The sequence below is a fragment of the Hyperolius riggenbachi genome, chromosome 6, assembly GCF_040937935.1.
Source record: "Hyperolius riggenbachi isolate aHypRig1 chromosome 6, aHypRig1.pri, whole genome shotgun sequence".
In the NCBI taxonomy this organism is placed as follows: domain Eukaryota; kingdom Metazoa; phylum Chordata; class Amphibia; order Anura; family Hyperoliidae; genus Hyperolius; species Hyperolius riggenbachi.
Genome location: NC_090651.1, coordinates 297001198 through 297020703, shown reverse-complemented (window position 1 = coordinate 297020703; position 19506 = coordinate 297001198). Strand labels below are relative to the sequence as shown.

The 19506-nt window shown below is 45.6% G+C and overlaps 1 protein-coding gene and 1 long non-coding RNA gene across 13 annotated transcripts in view; one reads left to right on the top strand and one right to left on the bottom strand.

Annotated features, from left to right (window-relative positions):
- The window catches only part of PPFIA3 (PTPRF interacting protein alpha 3), a 214984-nt gene that overhangs the window by 49649 nt on the left and 145829 nt on the right, over window positions 1-19506 (top strand). The window lies entirely within an intron of this gene.
- LOC137521631 (uncharacterized) overlaps window positions 1-19506 on the bottom strand; it is a 30940-nt gene that overhangs the window by 2526 nt on the left and 8908 nt on the right. Inside the window, exon 2 of the long non-coding RNA XR_011022170.1 lies at window positions 18912-19104. This is a non-coding gene — a long non-coding RNA (uncharacterized lncRNA). The remainder of the gene's footprint in view (window positions 1-18911; window positions 19105-19506) is intronic.

Genomic DNA, 19506 nt, shown 5'->3' with positions numbered 1-19506 from the left:
AATGGTGATCTGAACAATCTCTCGTTCAGTGTCTCCAAACCCCTTCATAATGAAATGCGTAGGGTAGAGCCTGTAGGTACGCTGGTCGTACTAAACAACCAGGAAGTCTAGCGGAGTGAACAGTGCTATCCTCAGGAGACGCGCTGGTTGTTCAGACTGCGGTGGACCGCCTTGTCCCTCTAGTGATGTGCCTGTCATAATCCACGGGAACGTAAGCATATTACAGCTTTTTTTAGGGACTTTTATTAAAAGATTTTATACTGTTTGAAGTTTATATCTGGAGTCCTAGATCTTTTGATTGTTGCATGGCCAGAACTTAGAGGGCTGATACGCTATTATTATTATTGATTTATAAAGCATCAACATATTCTGTGGTGGCGCTATTATAAAATAATCCATCTGGTGAGTGTGACCCACAAGGGGGCTGGATTCGCTTCCTATCTAGGGTGTGGGCACATCTATTTGGAGTGATCACGGTGGTGTTTTTGAATGCCAATGATTCAAAATGTGTATACCATTTATGACTGGCAGCACTAGGAAAAAATTATGTTTTTATTGTTAGACTAGCGGTAGGTCTTCCCTGTGAGTGCCCATCATCGCGGTGGGGAAGTCTAGTAGGGAATAATTTGTGCACATATTATTTATACTGAAGCTAAAGTCCTCCTTTTGCTGAACCTGTTTTGAATGCAAGTTGTGTAATTTTGTCCATATTCTGGAGCTCTGCACATTTTTGCAGGTAGCTAATTCGAGTACAGCTTCTGTCTGGAAGCGCTGCCAATGTCTCCTGCTGTACAATATTCTGTGGCTCTTTTATGAAAGAATCCATCTGGTGAGTGTGACCCACAAGGGGGCTGGATTTGCTTCCTATCTAGGGTGTGGGCACATCTATTTGGAGTGAAGTGATCACTGTGGTGTTTTTGAATGCCAGAGGAATCAAGCACTATGTGCATGTATTTACATTATCTTTTAGGGTGACACAGTACTTCTGGGAGTTGGTCTACTTTTCTGAAAACTGTTTAGTCAAGAGAGCAATCTGCATTTTTGGATTCCATAGACACAGACCAGACTTTGGAATAGCTTGTGTGTTATAACGTGCAGTGCCTACTGCAGTTCACACACATTATTATGCAATGCGCACAGTGTGAATCAAGCCTAAAGTACCATCACTGCTATTTTTCAGTGGCGCAGTGCCACTCAACTGTTCTTCATAGAACAGAACAGGCTGCTTGGCTGTTACCAAGCGTCATGTTCCTAGAGCTGTTTGGAGCAATCACTAACGATCAATCTGGGTGACAGTTACTGAACCTCTGCATGCAGCGTCACATTGAACATGCAACCGTTGCTGCCATTACTCCACGCAATCCTTGTGGCTGGATAGTGTACTGGTTAAAGACCAAAGGCAAAAGACAAACACTTATATAGCGCTTTTCTCCTGGCGGACTCAAAGCGCCAGAGCTGCAGCCACTAGGACGCGCTCAATAGGCAGTAGCAGTGTTAGGGAGACTTGCCCAAGGTCTCCTGCTGAATAGGTTCTGGCTTACTGAACAGGCAGAGCCGAGATTCGAACCCTGGTCTCCCGTGTCAGAGGCAGAGCCCTTAACCATTACACTATCCAGCCACTACCTTTGACATGGGACACCAAGATTTGAATCCTGGCTAGGGTCAGTACCTATTCATTAAGAAGTCCTTGGGCAAGACTTCCTAACACTGCAGGGTGGTCCCTTGAGCGTGCCCTTAGTGGCTGCAGCTCTTAAGCGCTTTGAGGTCAACAGGAGAAAAGCGCTATACAAATGTTAGGATTATTTTGTACATGCTTTCGGCCACATTGCTGAAAGGACAACTGTAATGAGAGGGATATGGAGGCTGCCATATGTATTTATTTTTTAAGCTATACCAGTTGCCTGGCTGTCCTGTTGATTCTCTGCCTCCAATACTTTTAGCCACAGACCCTGAACAAGCATGCAGCAGATCAGGCGTTCCTAACATTGTCAGAACTGACAAGATTAGCTGCATGCTGGTTTCTGGTATTTTTCAGAGACTACTGCAGCCAAATAGACCAGCAGGGCTGCCAGGCAACTAGTATTGTTTAAAAGGAAATAAATATGGCAGCCTCCATATGCTTCTTACTTCAGTTGTCCTTGAAGGCTTGTGCTGTAATAAAAAAGGGAAATGACTTGAGTCCCTGGCATTGAATCAGCCTTTCAGGAGCAGCGACAGTTAATTTTAACTTTTTTCTTAGCACAAAGTGAGCCAGGGTCGTTTTTTATGACCACATTTACAGTGATTTGGAAATAAACAGTGACTGTTCTACAGACAGATACCTTCATTCAGGTCTCCAGTGACGGGGAGTATATGAGGTGTAATAATGTGGTGAACCTACGATGCGCTGTGAGGTGATGACAGAAGCCCGTTGTGTCATAACGCCATGACATCAGCTTCAGGGATATTTCCATTAGTGTAATTAGTACATCCATTTAATGCATATGTAGATGGCGCAGTGAAAGCTGAAGCTGTGACATCATGATGTGGTGAGAAGCGGTGACAGGCGCTGTTTAGACAGGTGTTATTTATGAAGAGGCTTATGCTGTGTGTATAATAAATGCTTTACAGCGGGGGTGCGTAACTAGACTTAATAGGGCCCCCATGGAAAAATGATAGCATGGCCCTTGAGCCCCTTCCCTCGCCCCATTCCATCCTGTGCAGCCAACAAAGAACTAAATAAATAGGTATATGTTAAAAAAACCCTCTCAGTTCACTCACAAAAAAAATCCTTATCCCTCTCCCCACCCGCAAATACAGCCAATTACCATAGCAAAGAAATGTGTTTAAAAAAAAGGTACTTATCCGTTAGCCGGGCGCATCCGGCAGGTGGCGCTAATTACTATTCCCCCTCCAGGCCGACATGGATAGTAGGGAAAGATGTAACTCTGGTGGAGTTTTGTCGCCACCTAGAGGATGCGCCCGGCTAACGGATAAGTACCTAAAAAAAAAAAAAGCCTCCCCGTTCACTCACTAAAATCATCCCCACCTTTTCGTCTCCAGCGGCTTTATATTTACCTACTTCCATGAGCTGTGGGTCTCCTACATGCATATTCTCTGCTGCCATTCGCTGGCTCCCGATAACGTGACTGATGTGGGTCACATGATCGGGAGGCAGCGAATGGCAGCAGAGAGTGTTCTGCTGTAAAGCAAAAAAAATGACACCCTCTACCCTGCATAGCGGGAGGAGGAGGCGGGGACGGTTTTTGTAAGCGAGGGACAAAACAGTGCAATGGTCTATTGGAATTGAAAATGTTGTCAATCGTAATGCTGGATTTTGCAATCGTATTTGAAGAAAGTAAACAAACAGAAACTGAAAGCCGCTGCAGCAAAGGCCAAGCAAAGCATTAAAGAGTAGGAAACCCAGCATCTGGTGATGCCCATGAGTTCAAAACTTCAGGCGGGCATTGCCAGCAAAGGGGTTTAAACCAAGTGTCACAAATGAGTATTTTATTTCCAGTTATTTAATTTTTCCAATTACTTTTGAGCCCCTGAAATAAAGGGGCTTGTGGTAATGTATTGAACCAAAATTAGAAAAAAAGTTGTCTGTATAACAGATCATGTAATACTGGGTATTCTGAATAATTTACTGCATTCTACTATATGTCACTACAGTGCCTCTTCAACAGGCACCTTAAAGGAAACCTGAGATAGGAGGAGCAGGAAAAAAAAAATACATACCTGTGGCTTCCTCCAGCCTCCTTCAGGCTGATCATTACCTCGCCGTCTGGATCCTCCGCTATTTGGCCCAGTAATTCCTTAATTTGGGGCCAGTTGGAGGTTGTGCAGTCCAGCTGGGCGCTCCCCCATCGCACTGCCGCCACTGAGAGTGTTCTGAGCCGGTGCAGGAGCAGAGTGCTGCCAGTGACAGGGCACATGTGGCTGGGTTACATATGCTCAAGTGTGCCTCGACTAGAAGAATTACCAGGCTGAATAGCGGAGGATCCAGGTGGTGCGGGAGGACGGCGAGGGAGCGATCAGCCGGAAGGGAGCTGGAGTAAGCCCCAGGTATGTATATATATATATTTTTTTCTATCCCTCCGGCTCACGTTTCCTATAACATCAAGGTAAGCAGGTAGCCAGGTTGTAAGGAGAAGTTGGGCATGTTTGTTTGTTTTTTTCTCTCTAGTTACAAAGTGCATATTCTATAGACGTGCCGGCACTGGGGCTATAAAGCAGCACAAACTACTAAAACATACAGGGCAAAAGTTTACATTACTAGATGTAGAATTAATTGGAAGATAATTTGTATTCCATCCAGTCTATCTTGCCTCTCCACTTTGGCTGCCAAGCAGAGCTGTGTGGATTGTTGTTGGAACGTCAGCCGGCGGGTAAGGTGTCAAGGGAGTATTGTGAGAGCTCCCTCCTTCACGTGCTACACAGGAGGATCTCGGGGTGAGGCTAGGAGGTCCTCTCTGGGTAAGGTGTCAGGGGAGTATTGTGAGAGGCTCCCTCCTTCATGTGCTACACAAGAGGATCTCGGGGTGAGGCTAGGAGGTGCTCTCTGGGTAAGGTGTCAGGGGAGTATTGTGAGAGGCTCTCTCCTTCACATGCTACACAGGAGGATCTCAGGGTGAGGCTAGGATGCCCTCTCTGGGTAAGGTGTCAGGGGAGTATTGTGAGAGGCTCTCTCCTTCACATGCTACACAGGAGGATCTCAGGGTGAGGCTAGGATGTCCTCTCTGGGTAAGGTGTAAGGGGAGTATTGTGAGAGGTTCCCTCCTTCATGTGCTACACAGGAGGATCTCAGGGTGAGGCTAGGAGGTGCTCTCTGGGTAAGGTGTCAAGGGAGTATTGTGAGTGGCTCCCTCCTTCACGTGCTACACAGGAGGATCTCAGGGTGAGGCTAGGAGGTCCTCTCTGGGTAAGGTGTCAGGGGAGTGTTGTGAGAGGCTCCCTCCTTCACATGCTACACAGGAGGATCTCGGGGTGAGGCTAGGAGATCCTCTCTGGGTAAGGTGTCAGGGGAGTATTGTGAGTGGCTCCCTCCTTCACGTGCTACACAGGAGGATCTCGGGGCGAGGCTAGGAGGTCCTCTCTGGGTAAGGTGTCAGGGGAGTATTGTGAGAGGCTCCCTCCCTCACGTGCTACACAGGAGGATCTCGGGGTGAGGCTAGGAGGTCCTCTCTGGGTAAGGTTTCAGGGGAGTATTGTGAGAGGCTCTCTCATTCACATGCTACACAGGAGGATCTCAGGGTGAGGCTAGGATGTCCTCTCTGGGTAAGGTGTCAGGGGAGTATTGTGAGAGGCTCCCTCCTTCACGTGCTACACAGGAGGATCTCGGGGCGAGGCTAGGAGGTCCTCTCTGGGTAAGGTGTCAGGGGAGTATTGTGAGAAGCTCTCTCCTTCACATGCTACACAGAAGGATCTCAGGGTGAGGCTAGGAGGTCCTCTCTGGGTAAGGTGTCAGGGGAGTATTGTGAGAGGCTCTCTCTTTCACATGCTACACAGGAGGATCTCGGGGTGAGGCTAGGAGGTTCTCCCTGGGTAAAGTGTCGGGAGTATTGTGAGAGGCTCCCTCCTTCACGTGCTACACAGGAGGATCTCGGGGTGAGGCTAGGAGGTGCTCTCTGGGTAAGGTGTCAGGGGAGTATTTTGAGAGGCTCCCTCCTTCACGTGCTACAAAGGAGGATCTTGGGGTGAGGCTAGGAGGTCCTCTCTGGGTAAGGTGTCAGGGGGGAGTATTGTGAGAGGCTCCCTCCTTCATGTGCCTACACAGGAGGATCTCGGGGTGAGGCTAGGAGGTGCTCTCTGGGTAAGGTGTCAGGGGAGTATTGTGAGAGGCTCTCTCCTTCACGTTCTGCACAGGAGGATCTCGGGGTGAGGCTAGGAGGTTGGGTAAAGTGTCAGGGGAGTATTGTGAGAGGCTCCCTCCTTCACGTGCTACACAGGAGGATCTCGGGGTGAGGCTAGGACGTGCTTTCTGGGTAAGGTGTCAGGGGAGTATTGTGAGAGGCTCTCTCCTTCACGTGCTGCACAGGAGGATCTCGGGGTAAGGCTAGGAGGTCCTCTCTGGGTAAGGTGTCAGGGGAGTATTGTGAGAGGCTCCCTCCTTCATGTGCTACACAGAAGGATTATCGGGGTGAGGCTAGGAGGTGCTCTCTGGGTAAGGTGTCAGGGGAGTATTGTGAGAGGCTCCCTCCTTCACGTGCTACACAGGAGGATCTCGGGGTAAGGCTAGGAGGTCCTCTCTGGGTAAGGTGTCAGGGGAGTATTATGAGAGGCTCCCTCCTTCATGTGCTACACAGGAGGATCTCGGGGTGAGGCTAGGAGGTCCTGTCTGGGTAAGGTGTCAGGGGAGTATTGTGAGAGGCTCCCTCCTTCATGTGCTACACAGGAGGATCTGGGGGTGAGGCTAGGAGGTGCTCTCTGGGTAAGATGTCAGGGGAGTATTGTGAGAGGCTCCCTCCTTCACGTGCTACACAAGAGGATCTTGGGGTGAAGCTAGGTCCTCTCTGGGTAAGGTGTCAGGGGAGTGTTGTGAGAGGCTCCCTCCTTCACGTGCTACACAGGAGGATCTCGGGGTAAGGCTAGAAGGTGCTCTCTGGGTAAGGTGTCAGGGGAGTATTGAGAGAGGCTCCCTCCTTCATGTGCTACACAGGAGGATCTTGGGGTGAGGCTAGGAGGTGCTCTCTGGGTAAGGTGTCAGGGGAGTATTGTGAGAGGCTCCCTCCTTCACGTGCTACACAAGAGGATCTTGGGGTGAGGCTAGGAGGTCCTCTCTGGGTAACGTGTCAGGGGAGTATTGTGAGAGGCTCCCTCCTTCATGTGCCTACACAGGAGGATCTCGGGGTGAGGCTAGGAGGTGCTCTCTGGGTAAGGTGTCAGGGGAGTATTGTGAGAGGCTTTCTCTTTCACATGCTACACAGGAGGATCTCGGGTGAGGCTAGGAGGTCCTCTCTGGGTAAGGTGTCAGGGGAGTATTGTGAGAGGCTCCCTCCTTCATGTGCTACACAGGAGGATCTTGGGGTAAGGCTAGGAGGTCCTCTCTGGGTAAGGTGTCAGGGGAGTATTGTGAGAGGCTCCCTCCTTCATGTGCTACACAGGAGGATCTCGGGGTGAGGCTAGGAGGTGCTCTCTGGGTAAGGTGTCAGGGGACTATTGTGAGAGGCTCCCTCCTTCATGTGCTACACAGGAGGATCTCGGGGTGAGGCTAGGAGGTGCTCTCTGGGTAAGGTGTCAGGGGAGTATTGTGAGAGGCTCTCTCCTTCACGTGCTGCACAGGAGGATCTCAGGGTAAGGCTAGGAGGTCCTCTCTGGGTAAGGTGTCAGGGGAGTATTGTGAGAGGCTCCCTCCTTCATGTGCTACACAGGAGGATCTTGGGGTAAGGCTAGGAGGTCCTCTCTGGGTAAGGTGTCAGGGAGTATTGTGAGAGGCTCCCTCCTTCATGTGCTACACAGGAGGATCTCGGGGTGAGGCTAGGAGGTGCTCTCTGGGTAAGGTGTCAGGGGAGTATTGTGAGAGGCTCCCTCCTTCATGTGCTACACAGGAGGATCTCGGGGTGAGGCTAGGAGGTGCTCTCTGGGTAAGGTGTCAGGGGAGTATTGTGAGAGGCTCTCTCCTTCACGTGCTGCACAGGAGGATCTCAGGGTAAGGCTAGGAGGTCCTCTCTGGGTAAGGTGTCAGGGGAGTATTGTGAGAGGCTCCCTCCTTCATGTGCTACACAGGAGGATCTCGGGGTGAGGCTAGGAGGCCCTGTCTGGGTAAGGTGTCAGGGGAGTATTGTGAGAGGCTCCCTCCTTCATGTGCTACACAGGAGGATCTCGGGGTGAGGCTAGGAGGTGCTCTCTGGGTAAGGTGTCAGGGGAGTATTGTGAGAGGCTCCCTCCTTCACGTGCTACACAGGAGGATCTCGGGGTAAGGCTAGGAGGTGCTCTCTGGGTAAGGTGTCAGGGGAGTATTGTGAGAGGCTCCCTCCTTCATGTGCTACACAGGAGGATCTCGGGGTGAGGCTAGGAGGTGCTCTCTCTCTCTCTCGCTTGCCTGCTGCACAGAATCCGGGCGGGGTTATAATTGCTTCAATTCCCAGGACTATCACGCTGCTGTTGAAATGCATGCAGCAAATTATGTGCCTCACAATTCACATTTTTTTCTCATGCCAGAAATATGTTTGGCTGTCAAAGTCACACAGAGCCAATGTCCAAATAACTCCTTCCATTCTACAGGGCCAAATGTTTCTTATTTGCCTTAAAGGGAATGTGCGGTGAATTGTTTGTTCTCCATTTATGCTTTATGTTAGTTTTAGGTTGTGGTTTTTTTTTTATAGTTTTTATGTATTTCATCAGGAATCCATGGATACAAATGAGTTTTATTTTCTCTTTGTTGATTGACAGGGAAATGTTTGTGTTTGGATCAGGGGCGCAACTAGAGGGGAGTACCCCTGCAATTGCAAGGGGGGGGGGGGGCAGAGCTGTGTGGGGCCCCCAATTGCTAACCTTCATTTCTTCTGATACGGGGTTTATACTTCAGACCAGGTGTTTATGTGGCTACACTTGTTATGTGTGTGAAGACATTGGGGGGCTCCATCAAAATTACCTGGGGGGGGAGGGCACATGAATTGTAGTTACACCACTGATTTTGATTCTTGTTTTATTGCTGTGTAGTAAACGGAAGCTGGTTTTACACTTATTTTTTTTTGTGTCATAGTGGGGATGCAATGCTCCCGGCCACATCCCACTGCACTGCAAAAAATGACAAACCAATGACACTGTGGCGATGGGGTCATATGCTTAGCACTGCCCCTCGCTCAGTGACGTACTCCCCGCTGGGCTCGGAGGGTTAGGGAAGGGGTTGGATCTGTCAGAGAACAGTGACACTGACTAATATGCTGGGCAGTGCAGAGATCTGCCTGCTGGAGTCCCTGAGAGGAATAAGAAATTGTGAGGATGATTCATCTTGTTGATGTCTATGCTGACAGTCCAGGGTGGGGCCACGCGGTTACTAGGCAGTGGGAGTTGCAGTTTCAAGCCAAGGTACTTCGCTGCCAGGAAAACTCATCGGCTGTGAGGGAAGGAGAGGGTCAGGGCATTCGTACTGCACCAAGCCAAATAAGTCCAAAACAGTGTTAGACGTGTAGATAAAAAGTTCATCTTCACATGGCCTTGACAAATACAAGTGCTGTAGTGTTGTGTTTCATTAGGGCATTACGCCATCTGTGGCCAAACATTGACTCAGTATTGCTGAAAGTACTACATTTTGTCCACAGGCGTGTCTATGTAAAAAGATGAAACGCACTTTAGGTATCTGTCTGTAATTATCTGCAGTCTTGAGCCTGCCCACTTTCATCATTACTCATATCAGAGTTGTTCCACACAGGCCCATATGCAATTCACTTTTACTGCTGAGTTTTTTCCCATGTGATATTTTAACATCTTGTCGTTAAAATTCTTTTTAATCCACCAGCAAGCAGGAAAATACTAAAAATAATTTTGATAGTAATTTTTAACTTCTTTGTTGGTACTTTTTCAATTGCAAAATACTGAAAAGTTATTTCAATTACAAGATGAAAAATTATATCCTATGAAAAAACTAAGGAGAAAAAGTTAATATGGATCTCTAACTACTTACACACCAATTGGCTTGAACGTGGTGGCTCCCCTCCGGACCGCGTAACGCCAATTGGCGTTAAGTCCTGGGGGCGGAGATTGCATTAGATCGCGTGCGGCATCAGTCTGCTCCGTCATCAGTCTCCCGGCGGCAATCGCAGCTAGGAGACTGCTAGACGGTAAAACGGCCGTATATTTACATTGTACAGTGCTGTGATCTACAGCAGCGTTGTACTGGGGACAGCCGTGATACTCGGCTGTCTCCTGGAGAGGCTCAGAGAGTGATCCGCTCTCTCATAGGCTAAAGCCTATGACAGCCAATTGCTGTCATTGGCTGGGGGAGGGAGGGAGGGAGGGTGAGTGAATAATAAATACATAAAAAAAATAGGCAGGTTTATAAAAGGGAAAAAAAAAATTAAATAAATAAAAATATATATATAGAAAAAAACAACACTGAACGAGTGATTTCAGCCCACCAACAGAAAGCTTTGTTGGTGGGCAGAAAAGGAGGGGGGGATCACTTGTGTGCTGAGATGTAAGGCCCTGCAGCGAGCCCTTAACCACTTGATGACCGCAGTGGTAACCCCCCATAATGACCTGGCCGTTTTGTGCAGTACTGGGCTGTGCAGGCTTCAGCCTCCTGCACAGCCCAGCTTAGGTGCCCAGTGATCGGACTCACCTCCTTTTTTTGTCCCTAAGGGGACATGCCGCCGGAGGGGTCCAATTGCTGTGGCCGTTTGTATTTTTTTTTTCCTCTGCCTCTATGAGGCTCTCGCTCACCCCTTCCTCCCTCCCTCCCCTCCGGAGTCTAAATTGGAACAGGATGGCGATCCATCCTGTTCCGCCTCTCATAGGCATCAGCCTATGAGAGGCCGGCGCTCCCCGCCCAATCAGAGGCCGGGGATCGCCGATCTCGTACAGCGCTGCGGCCCCCCGGCAGCGCTGTACGTTTGTAAGCAAAGGGGATTTCTTTCCCCTTACGTTTACAACGGAACTCCGTTCCTTGAATTGGCAGGGAACGATCGCGCATGCGCACGGCCGTTCCCTGGGAAACTGCAGCCCCAGGACTTGACACCAATTGGCTTTAGGCGGTCCTGGGGCTGCCGCCGCGTTCACATGGTCTTTAGGTAGTTAAAGCTGCAGTGGCCTGAATTGTAAAAAATAGCCTGGTCACTAAGGGGGTGTAAGCCTAAGGTCCTTAAGGGGTTGATTAACTTTTAGCCAACAATTAGCCAGTAATTAACCAGCTAGCAAGAAAATACTCAAAATAATTTTGACAGTACTTTTTCTCCAACTTTTAGGTACTTTTTCAATTGTAAAATGCTTAAAAGTTATCTTAAAGAGAATATGAAAATTTATCCTAGGAGATAACTGAGGAGAAAAAGTTAATTGCATATAGGCAATTGACATTAAAATGCGTTTTAAAGAGAACCCACTGGGGGATACTTACCTCAGGAAGGGGAAGCCTCAGGGTCCCAATGTGGCTTCCCCGACCTCTGAAGCTTAGAGGAATCCAGCGCTGGCTCCCCCGAAACCTCCTCCGACAAGCTTGACAAGCGGTTATATATTTACCTCTCCGTGATCCTGTGCAGGCGCACTAGCGGCTCTTTGTTCGGGTAAGGCGGAAATAGCTGGGCCCAATCATATCCGCTCTACTGCGCTGGTGCAAAGGGCTCGCGCCTGCGCAGCAGATCGAATACGATTGGGTTTGGCTATTTTCGTCTAACCCGAACGAAGAGCCGCTAGTGCATCTGCGCAGGATCGCGGTATGTAAATATTTACCTCGCTGCACTTTGGGGGGTCCCAGCGATTGAACGGAGGGATGGGGGGAGCCTCATTAGGATCCAGAGGCTTCCCTCTCCTGAGATAAGTATCCCTCAGAGGTTTTTTTTTCAGTTACAGATACAGCCACCAGCAATCAAAAAATACTCAAAATTATTTTAGGGTACTTTTTCGCCTACTTTTTTGGTACTTTTTCCATTGCAAAGTACTGAAAAGTAATTTTAGAAAGAAGTTGAAAAATAATCTCCCAAGTGGAAACTAAGGTGAAAAAGTTAACTGCATATGGGCCACAGATTATTATTCAATTCACTTTTTCTCGTAGGTCGGAGATAATTTTTTTTAATCTTCTGTTTTAAAATAACTTTTCAGCACTCTGCAATTGAAGCTAAGTACCAAAAAGTAGGTGAAAAGTACTGTTAAAATTATATTCTGTTAAAAGTAATTTCTTTCTTGGTGGCTTTAAGGGAAACTAAAATGGCATTCTTCACTGTCTTTCCACTCTTTTCCTGTTGGCTACCATGCCCCTCAGAAATCTGGTCTACTCATGCGTGGCCCTGATCACGCTCCCACCAAAAGTGATATGACAGCAGCATGGAGGAGAGGGAGGAAGAGCCCTACGTGCTTGCGGCTGCTTATAAGGAGGCAGCCACACGCTGCGAGCGCGTAGGGCTCTTCCTCCCTCTCCTCCATGCTGCTGTCATGTCACGTTTGGTAAGCACTCTGCACTTTACTATATATCCCAGCTTCACGTTTTTGTTTCATCCACATTAATAGGCTTGGATGTCTGTTTTTTGCACAGGTTTGTGACTTGTACTGTATTAATGTTATTAGCACGTAGCACTTTGGATTGCCAAAACATTTTTGGAGGGATTTTATTAGTTTTATAATGAAGTTGTAATGATTGGATGATTTCACAGTGAGATTCACTGCATATGCACTATTTGTACCTATTAATATTTTGGAAGTACTGTATATTCTGGCGTATAAGACTATTTTTTAACATTTGAAAATTATCTGAAAAGTCAGGGGTCGTCTTATACGCCGGGTGTCATTGATGCCGGGTGATACGCCCTATCCTGTTACCTACTCAGCTCTCACTGCTGAGGACTGTAGTGAAGCGGCGCAGGCGCATATATGCGAGATCTGAGAGGCAGAGAAGGTGGTAAATAGGATACAAGGGTGGGCCGGAAGGGTGAAAGAGGCGTCTTTTATAGACACAGCTCAATCTATTCTTCCATAATCCAACCAGCCAATCGCCTATATACTGTTATATACTGGGTAACATACAGTACAGCACCCGGATCTGTTCATACATGGCACCAGTATATGATGTTTTTTTTAAATTTTATTTGGTGTGCGTTGGAAGAGGGGTAGTCTTATACAGCGAGTATATCCCAAACTCTATATTTTAACTGGAAAAGTTGGAGGTCGTCTTATACGCCCAGTCGTCTTATACGGCGGAATATACGGTATATGTAGCACTATTTTGCACGCAATATTCACTAGTGTCAGCTATTGGGGGATTTCTGATTACGTTCAGATTCAGAGGTGGATTTTAAATGTTTTTAATTATTGTTTGTTGGATAAGTCCTAATAAAATTTGCTGTATTGTGATTGATGTGATTCATTGCTTATAGTCCCAATGGAGGGCATGTTTGTTTGAGGTTCACAGTTGTTTCAGCCCTTAAAGGGATACACTACTATTTGATACCTCAGGTGTTTTTGATTGCAAGCTGCGAAAATATCACGAGAGTTTGGTCCAGGTAGTATCGTTTTGTGTGGTAGAGCAGATATCTTTGTAGCCTCTGGCAGAAACAAGAGTGTGTCCCTCTAGATTTCCCCTCTCTATCTTCCAATTAGTCAGATGTCATAAGACTGTAATCACAAGCAGTAGTTTAGCCAGAGTTTGTAGATCACACATCACATGCCCGGCATGCCATAAACTCGGGTAATCTAATTCCTGTTTAAGGCAGAGAACACACTTGTCCTGGGGTTTTCTGTTTTTTGCTTGCATGATTTATATCTTTCCGTTCACTCCACGATCGTGTTTTTCTGCACGTAATTTTCCCCATTTGTTCATTATTTTTTGTATCACAACAGAAATATATTGTAATTAGAAACTTGTGTGTCGTGCGAAGAAAAAAATCAGAAAGTTGTCCAATTTAAAATCGGTGAAAAACGAAAACAGTGAAGAGATGCTGCCTCCTCTTTTATGGGGGTCGCACTGCTTTATGTCCTGAGGATACAAACTGTCCAATTGTGTTTGTAGGAAACGCTGCCTAATTATGATGTTTGAGGGCAGACATTGCTTTATTATGCTTTTGTGGGGGTGTAGAAATGCTGCTTGCTTATTTTTAGGGTTGGGGGGAATAACATTTTATTTGTATTTTATTTTTTGTTTTAAAGGGAACCCGAGGTGAGAGGGATATGGAGGCTGACTTGTTTATTTCCATTTAAATAATGCAGTTTGCCTAGCTGTCCTGTTGATCCTCTGCCTCTAATACTTTAAGCCATAGTCGTAGATTAGATGCGGCATGCTTGTTTCAGGTGTGTGATTTAGACCCTTTAGACCCACTTTGGGTTCCTGGGGGGGGGGGGGGGGGGGGGCGGAGGAGCTGTCAGCCATACTATCTCAGAACACCCCCCACAATCACACAAATATAAGTAGATAAATACTTGCTCTACTTACATAACCTATGTATTGCACTGTTCAGTGTTCACGTTTTGATTTTAGTGATTTTTATACAGTCATAAAAGAGAAAATCCTTCTTAGTATTTCCCATTTTAAGTGTGGCTATTTTGAAGCCTATCCTGATGTAATTTCCTCCCTTACACTCCTCTGCCTGATTTGCCTGCCCGTCACTATAGAAAGTGCATTGTCTCAGCATGAGAAATATTGGCCAATCAGAGAGGAACAGAGGTGTGGGAGGGGAAAACAGGAGGGAAAGAGGCTTCAGCCAACCAGGCTGCATTTGTTAAAGAGAAACTCCGACCAAGAATTGAACTTTATCCCAATCAGTAGCTGATACCCCCTTTTACATGAGAAATCTATTCCTTTTCACATACAGACCATCAGGGGGCGCTGTATGGCTGATAGTGTGGTGAAACCCCTCCCACAAGAAACTCTAAGGACCGTGGTACTCCTGGCAGTTTCCTGTCTGTGAACCTTGTTGCATTGTGGGAAATGGCTGTTTAAAAGATTTTACAATGGGCAAACACTGACTACGGTAAATCATTTATACATAATTATTGTAAAAATGAAGCATTTTTTTATTACATTATTTTCACTGGAGTTCCACCACCCAGCATGCCCTTCCATTTTGTGTATCAAATTTTGTGTCTACCAAATAAGAGTCAGGTAAATTGGGTATGATCATTTATCGACAAGAAAAGTAATAGTGATTTTAACTTTTGGATTGCCTGGTTAACATCCTTATTACTTGTTTACTGGATAAAAATAATTGATTTTATGCCCGACAGTTACACTTTAAATACTGTATGTTATTTCAAAGGTGGGAGTATGCTGTATAATTATATTATTCGGGGGTTCTGCACAATTATTTGTTCGTCAGGCACCCTTCTTCTGATTATTGGGTGGGCACTGATCAGGTGTGATTATTTTACTAAATGGGAGAGTGGGGAAGTTTTGATGGCTTTGAATCGAGTCCATTGTTTTTAAATATTCAAACGGTCATTCTGTATTCTTTTACATCATGTCAAAATTAATAGTTTAAGATATGATAGAATATAGATAACTACTTTTCGTTGTATTTTTTTTTTTTTTTGCTCTCTTTTATTATCAATATTATTTATTCCTCCTTCCTTTTGTAAGCCGTGTGATGAAGCTTAGTTATATGGTCTTGAAAATGCACTCTGGTGCCGCTGATGCTTGCAAAACAACTAAAAAAAGAACATTTAGGGCCCTTTTACACTTGTGTTGAGTTGCATTGAGTTGCGTAGCATTTTGCCAAATGGGACGCAATTCACACATTAAGTGTAAAAGGGAAGTCATCCTTTATAGTAAAACCCCTTTGTCTTTGCTTCCCATCTCTGCACTTCCTGTGTGTGTGTGTGTGTGTGTGTGTGTGTGTGTGTGTGTGTGTGTGTGTGTGTGTGTGACCCATGTCTTGCGCTACTGCGCATGTGCAGGGAGGGATGCAGAGACTGAGGAGAGCTGAGGGAGGTCAGGGCCAGAAGGGGCGCACGGCGGGTGTGCAGCGGACGCACGGTGGGTGCGCGGCGGGCGCTCGAACGCGCGTTGGTCACAGGGGGAGGATGAGAGGGAAGGGAGGGGAGGAGAGGGGTTTCAACACAGACCTAGAGCCAGTTTTGAAACGGCTTAGGTCTACTGGTAGTGTAAGAATACTGTACTGCATTACTGTTGTTATGTGTGTAGTCTGCGCTTGGCTGCGTTTGCACAAAACTGTTTTTCAAAAATCCCTGAAAGCTGTGTATAACATTTTGTTCACATTTTTCAAGCTTTTGGCAAGCAATTTTAAGATGTTTTTTTTCTGTTGGTATCAGACATATAAAGCAAGCATTTGGCCTTACTATACCATAGACATGGACATAACCACAGTGCATTCTGGTGACACGGGCTGCTTCCTGGACCTGTAAACTCTGTAAAAGCTGCCACTGTTTTCAGTGATATTTAAAGGAGTTATCAGGCAAAAAAAAAAAAAGTTTCACTTACCTGGGGCTTCTACCAGCCCCATGCAGCCTTCCTGTGCCCTCAGAGTCACTCACTGCTGCTCTGGTCCCCCTCCGTCAGCTGGTTTAGCTTTTGCCGACCTCAGGGTAGGCGGGCCGCATTACGTACATTTTTACGCATTCCCGCTGGTGCCGGGACATTAACACATACATTTTTACGTGTTCGTGATTCATCGCGTAAAAATTTACGCGTTAAACCACTAACGCATAAAAATGTATGTGTTAATGTTCCTGCACCAGCGGGAATGCGTAAAAGTGTACGTAATGCGGCCCGCCTACCCCGAGGTCGGCAAAAACTAAACCAGCTGACGGAGGGGGACCAGAGCAGCAGTGAGTGACTCTGAGGGCACAGGAAGGCTGGTAGAAGCCCCAGGTAAGTGAAACTTTTTTTATTTCTTTTTATTTTGCCTGATAACTCCTTTAAGCATTTATTGCTGAGCACTGGATGTCACAATTCTTTGCATGCCTATAATCGTGATGCTCCAAAACCTATATTTATTTATTGTATTTATAAAGCGCCAACATATTACGCAGCGCTGGACGTTAGTTTAGGTTACGGACAATATTTAGGGGTGACATACAGCAAAATGACAACACAGGAATACAAGAAAGACCAGTTCATGCGGCACAGTATAAGTACAAGGTAATGCTTAGTCACTGGATGGAACATGGAGATTAGGCAAGTTAGGTTCACTCAGATGCATAGCATGGGTTCACAGTAATGGGGGTGCATGATCAGGTAGGACACAAAATGAGGAAGACCCTGCCCAAAGGCTTACAATCTAGAGGGAGAGGTAAAGACACGAAAGGTAGGGGACCAGAGTTCAGCTGTAGGTTTGGAGCACTTGTGAGGGGTAATAGGCCAGAGTGAAAAAGTGAGTTTTGAGGGCCTTGATCCCCGGCCTCTAATACTTTTTTGCCATAGATCCTGAACAAGCGTGCAGACCAGATGAATCTGACTGAAGTCTGACTGGATTAGCTGCATTCTTGTTTTAAGTGTTTGATTCACTACTAATGCATGAAGAATTATCAGGACTGCCAGGAAACTGGTATTGTTTAAAAGGAAATGAGTATGGCCACCACATGCTTCTCACTTCAAGTGTGCTTTAAAGAGAATCTGTATTGTTAAAATCACACAAAAGTAAACATACCAGTGCGTTAGGGGACATCTCCTATTACCCTCTGTCACAATTTCGCTGCTCCCCGCCGCATTAAAAGTGGTTAAAAACAGTTTTTAAAAGTTTGTTTATAAACAAACAAAATGGCCACCAAAACAGGAAGTAGGTTGATGTACAGTATGTCCACACATACAAAATACATCCATACACAAGCAGGCTGTATACAGCCTTCCTTTTGAATCTCAAGAGATCATTTGTGTGTTTCTTTCACCCTGCAGTTCTCATGCACTGAAGTTTCAGGCTGCTCTTTTCTTCCTGCAAACAGCTTTGCCCTTGTCTGTAATTCTTCAGTATGTGAAAGCCCAGCCAGCTCAGAGGACGATTTATCCAGCTTGTAAAAGATAAGAGAGAAGAGAGAAGCTGCTCTAATCTAAATAATACACAGGCAGTGTGCATAGATGGGCCTGGAATGGGGAATTCATAGCAGAACCACAACACTGAAGAACTTGGCAGCCTTCCAGACACAGGCCGACAAGTCTGACAGGGGAAAGATACATTGATTTATTACAGAGACTGTAATAGTACAAAGTGCTGCAGTAAGCCAGATCACATTAGAATAGCTTTTGGAACTTGTAGGATGATAAAAAACAGGATGCAATTTTTGTTACGGAGTCTCTTTAAAGAGATACTGAAGCGGAAAAAAACCCGATATAATGAATTGTATGTGTAGTACAGATAATTACTAGAACATTAGTAGCAAAGAAAATATTCTCATATTTTTATTTTCAGTTATATCGTGTTTTTATTTATTTTATTTTTTTTATAACATTGCATCATTCTCTAATATTTGCAGTTTGCACACTATTCTGTATTCTAAATGATTTTACAGAGCAGGCCAGTGAACTTTTGAACTGTTCTCTCCAGAGAAAAAGAAAATACAGTGTCTGACACTTGAGATAATAAGCTTCAGAAGTCAGAGCTCTCTGTGACTTTGAAAGTCGTGGAGCTTAATGGCTCTTTTGCATAGATAACTGGAGTTTCTTAACTCTTCCTGTACTGGAAACAATATTAGACTTCTGTCTCTGCTTCAAATGTTTTAGTTCTTAGCTGGACTACACATACAAATCATATCATAGTTTTTTTTCGCTTCAGTGTCTCTTTAAAGTTGGTTGAAAGGCAACATAGACCACCATCATGGCTAACCTAGCCTTTGCATGTAATATTTTATTTTAATTATTTTACTTTGCAAGGACCAACCCAAATGTTGAGACACTTAGCGTGCCAGTCGACCAGTTCTGAAAAAGTATTTTGAATGAATCACTTTGTTAAAAGACCACTTTAACCATTAGTAGTGTAAAGCTGGCCACTAGTTCGAGCGATCAGAAATTCTGATCGGATTGGTTGTAAATAATCTCAGTTGATGGGCACAATTGATAATGAACGATTATAAAAACGATCGTCCGATTGAATTTTCGTACAACCAAAATTTGGATTTTCTTGTTGGTCGTGATAGATAGGAAGCAATGATTGGTTAGTTGATGGTGTAGTGAACGATTTTTCGTCCAGTAAGAATTTCTGGTCGCTCAAACGATTTTTCGCTAGAAATTGGACCGTTAGTGGCCACCTTAAGAAGTATCTCTGGAATTTAAGGGAGTTGGAATGGTTCACCTTTAGATGACGTCTTTTTCAAGCTTTCTACAAATATTAAATAATTACCTCAGAATTGTATTCTTCTCATGGTCAAATGTATTTATGGGCTTTCCCATTCACCGGAGAATCCCTGAAGTGCTAGTGACACAAATGGTTCCTTCTTTGCACAATTCTTGGGTTGCACTAATGTCAAGAGCTGTAGTGTCAGATTCCTTCTGCAGCGACATCTGCTGGTAGGCATAGGTACTGAAAAAAATGACTGTGCACAAAGAAAAACCATGAGAGCTTCTACTGGGCAAATGTTAGTGTTCAAGAAAATATTTACTGCTACTTCAAGCAACTTCAAACGAAACAATTTTCTTTACTGTAACAAAATAGGTTACGTGTAGCAACAAAACATCTTTTAGGGCAGAAATAAGGATGTGTCTCGGTTAAAGAGAATCTGTACTCTGAAATTCTTACAATAAAAAGCATACCATTCTATTCATTATGTGCTCCTGGTCCCCTCTGTGCTGTTTCTGCCATTCTCTGCTGCAAACCTGGCTTGTAATTGCCAGTTTTAGGCAGTGTTTACAAACAAACTAACCAGCTTCTAATAGGCTCAGCTAAGCAGAGTGTGTTAGTCACACAGAGCCTGCAGGGGGTGTGTACAGCTTCTAGC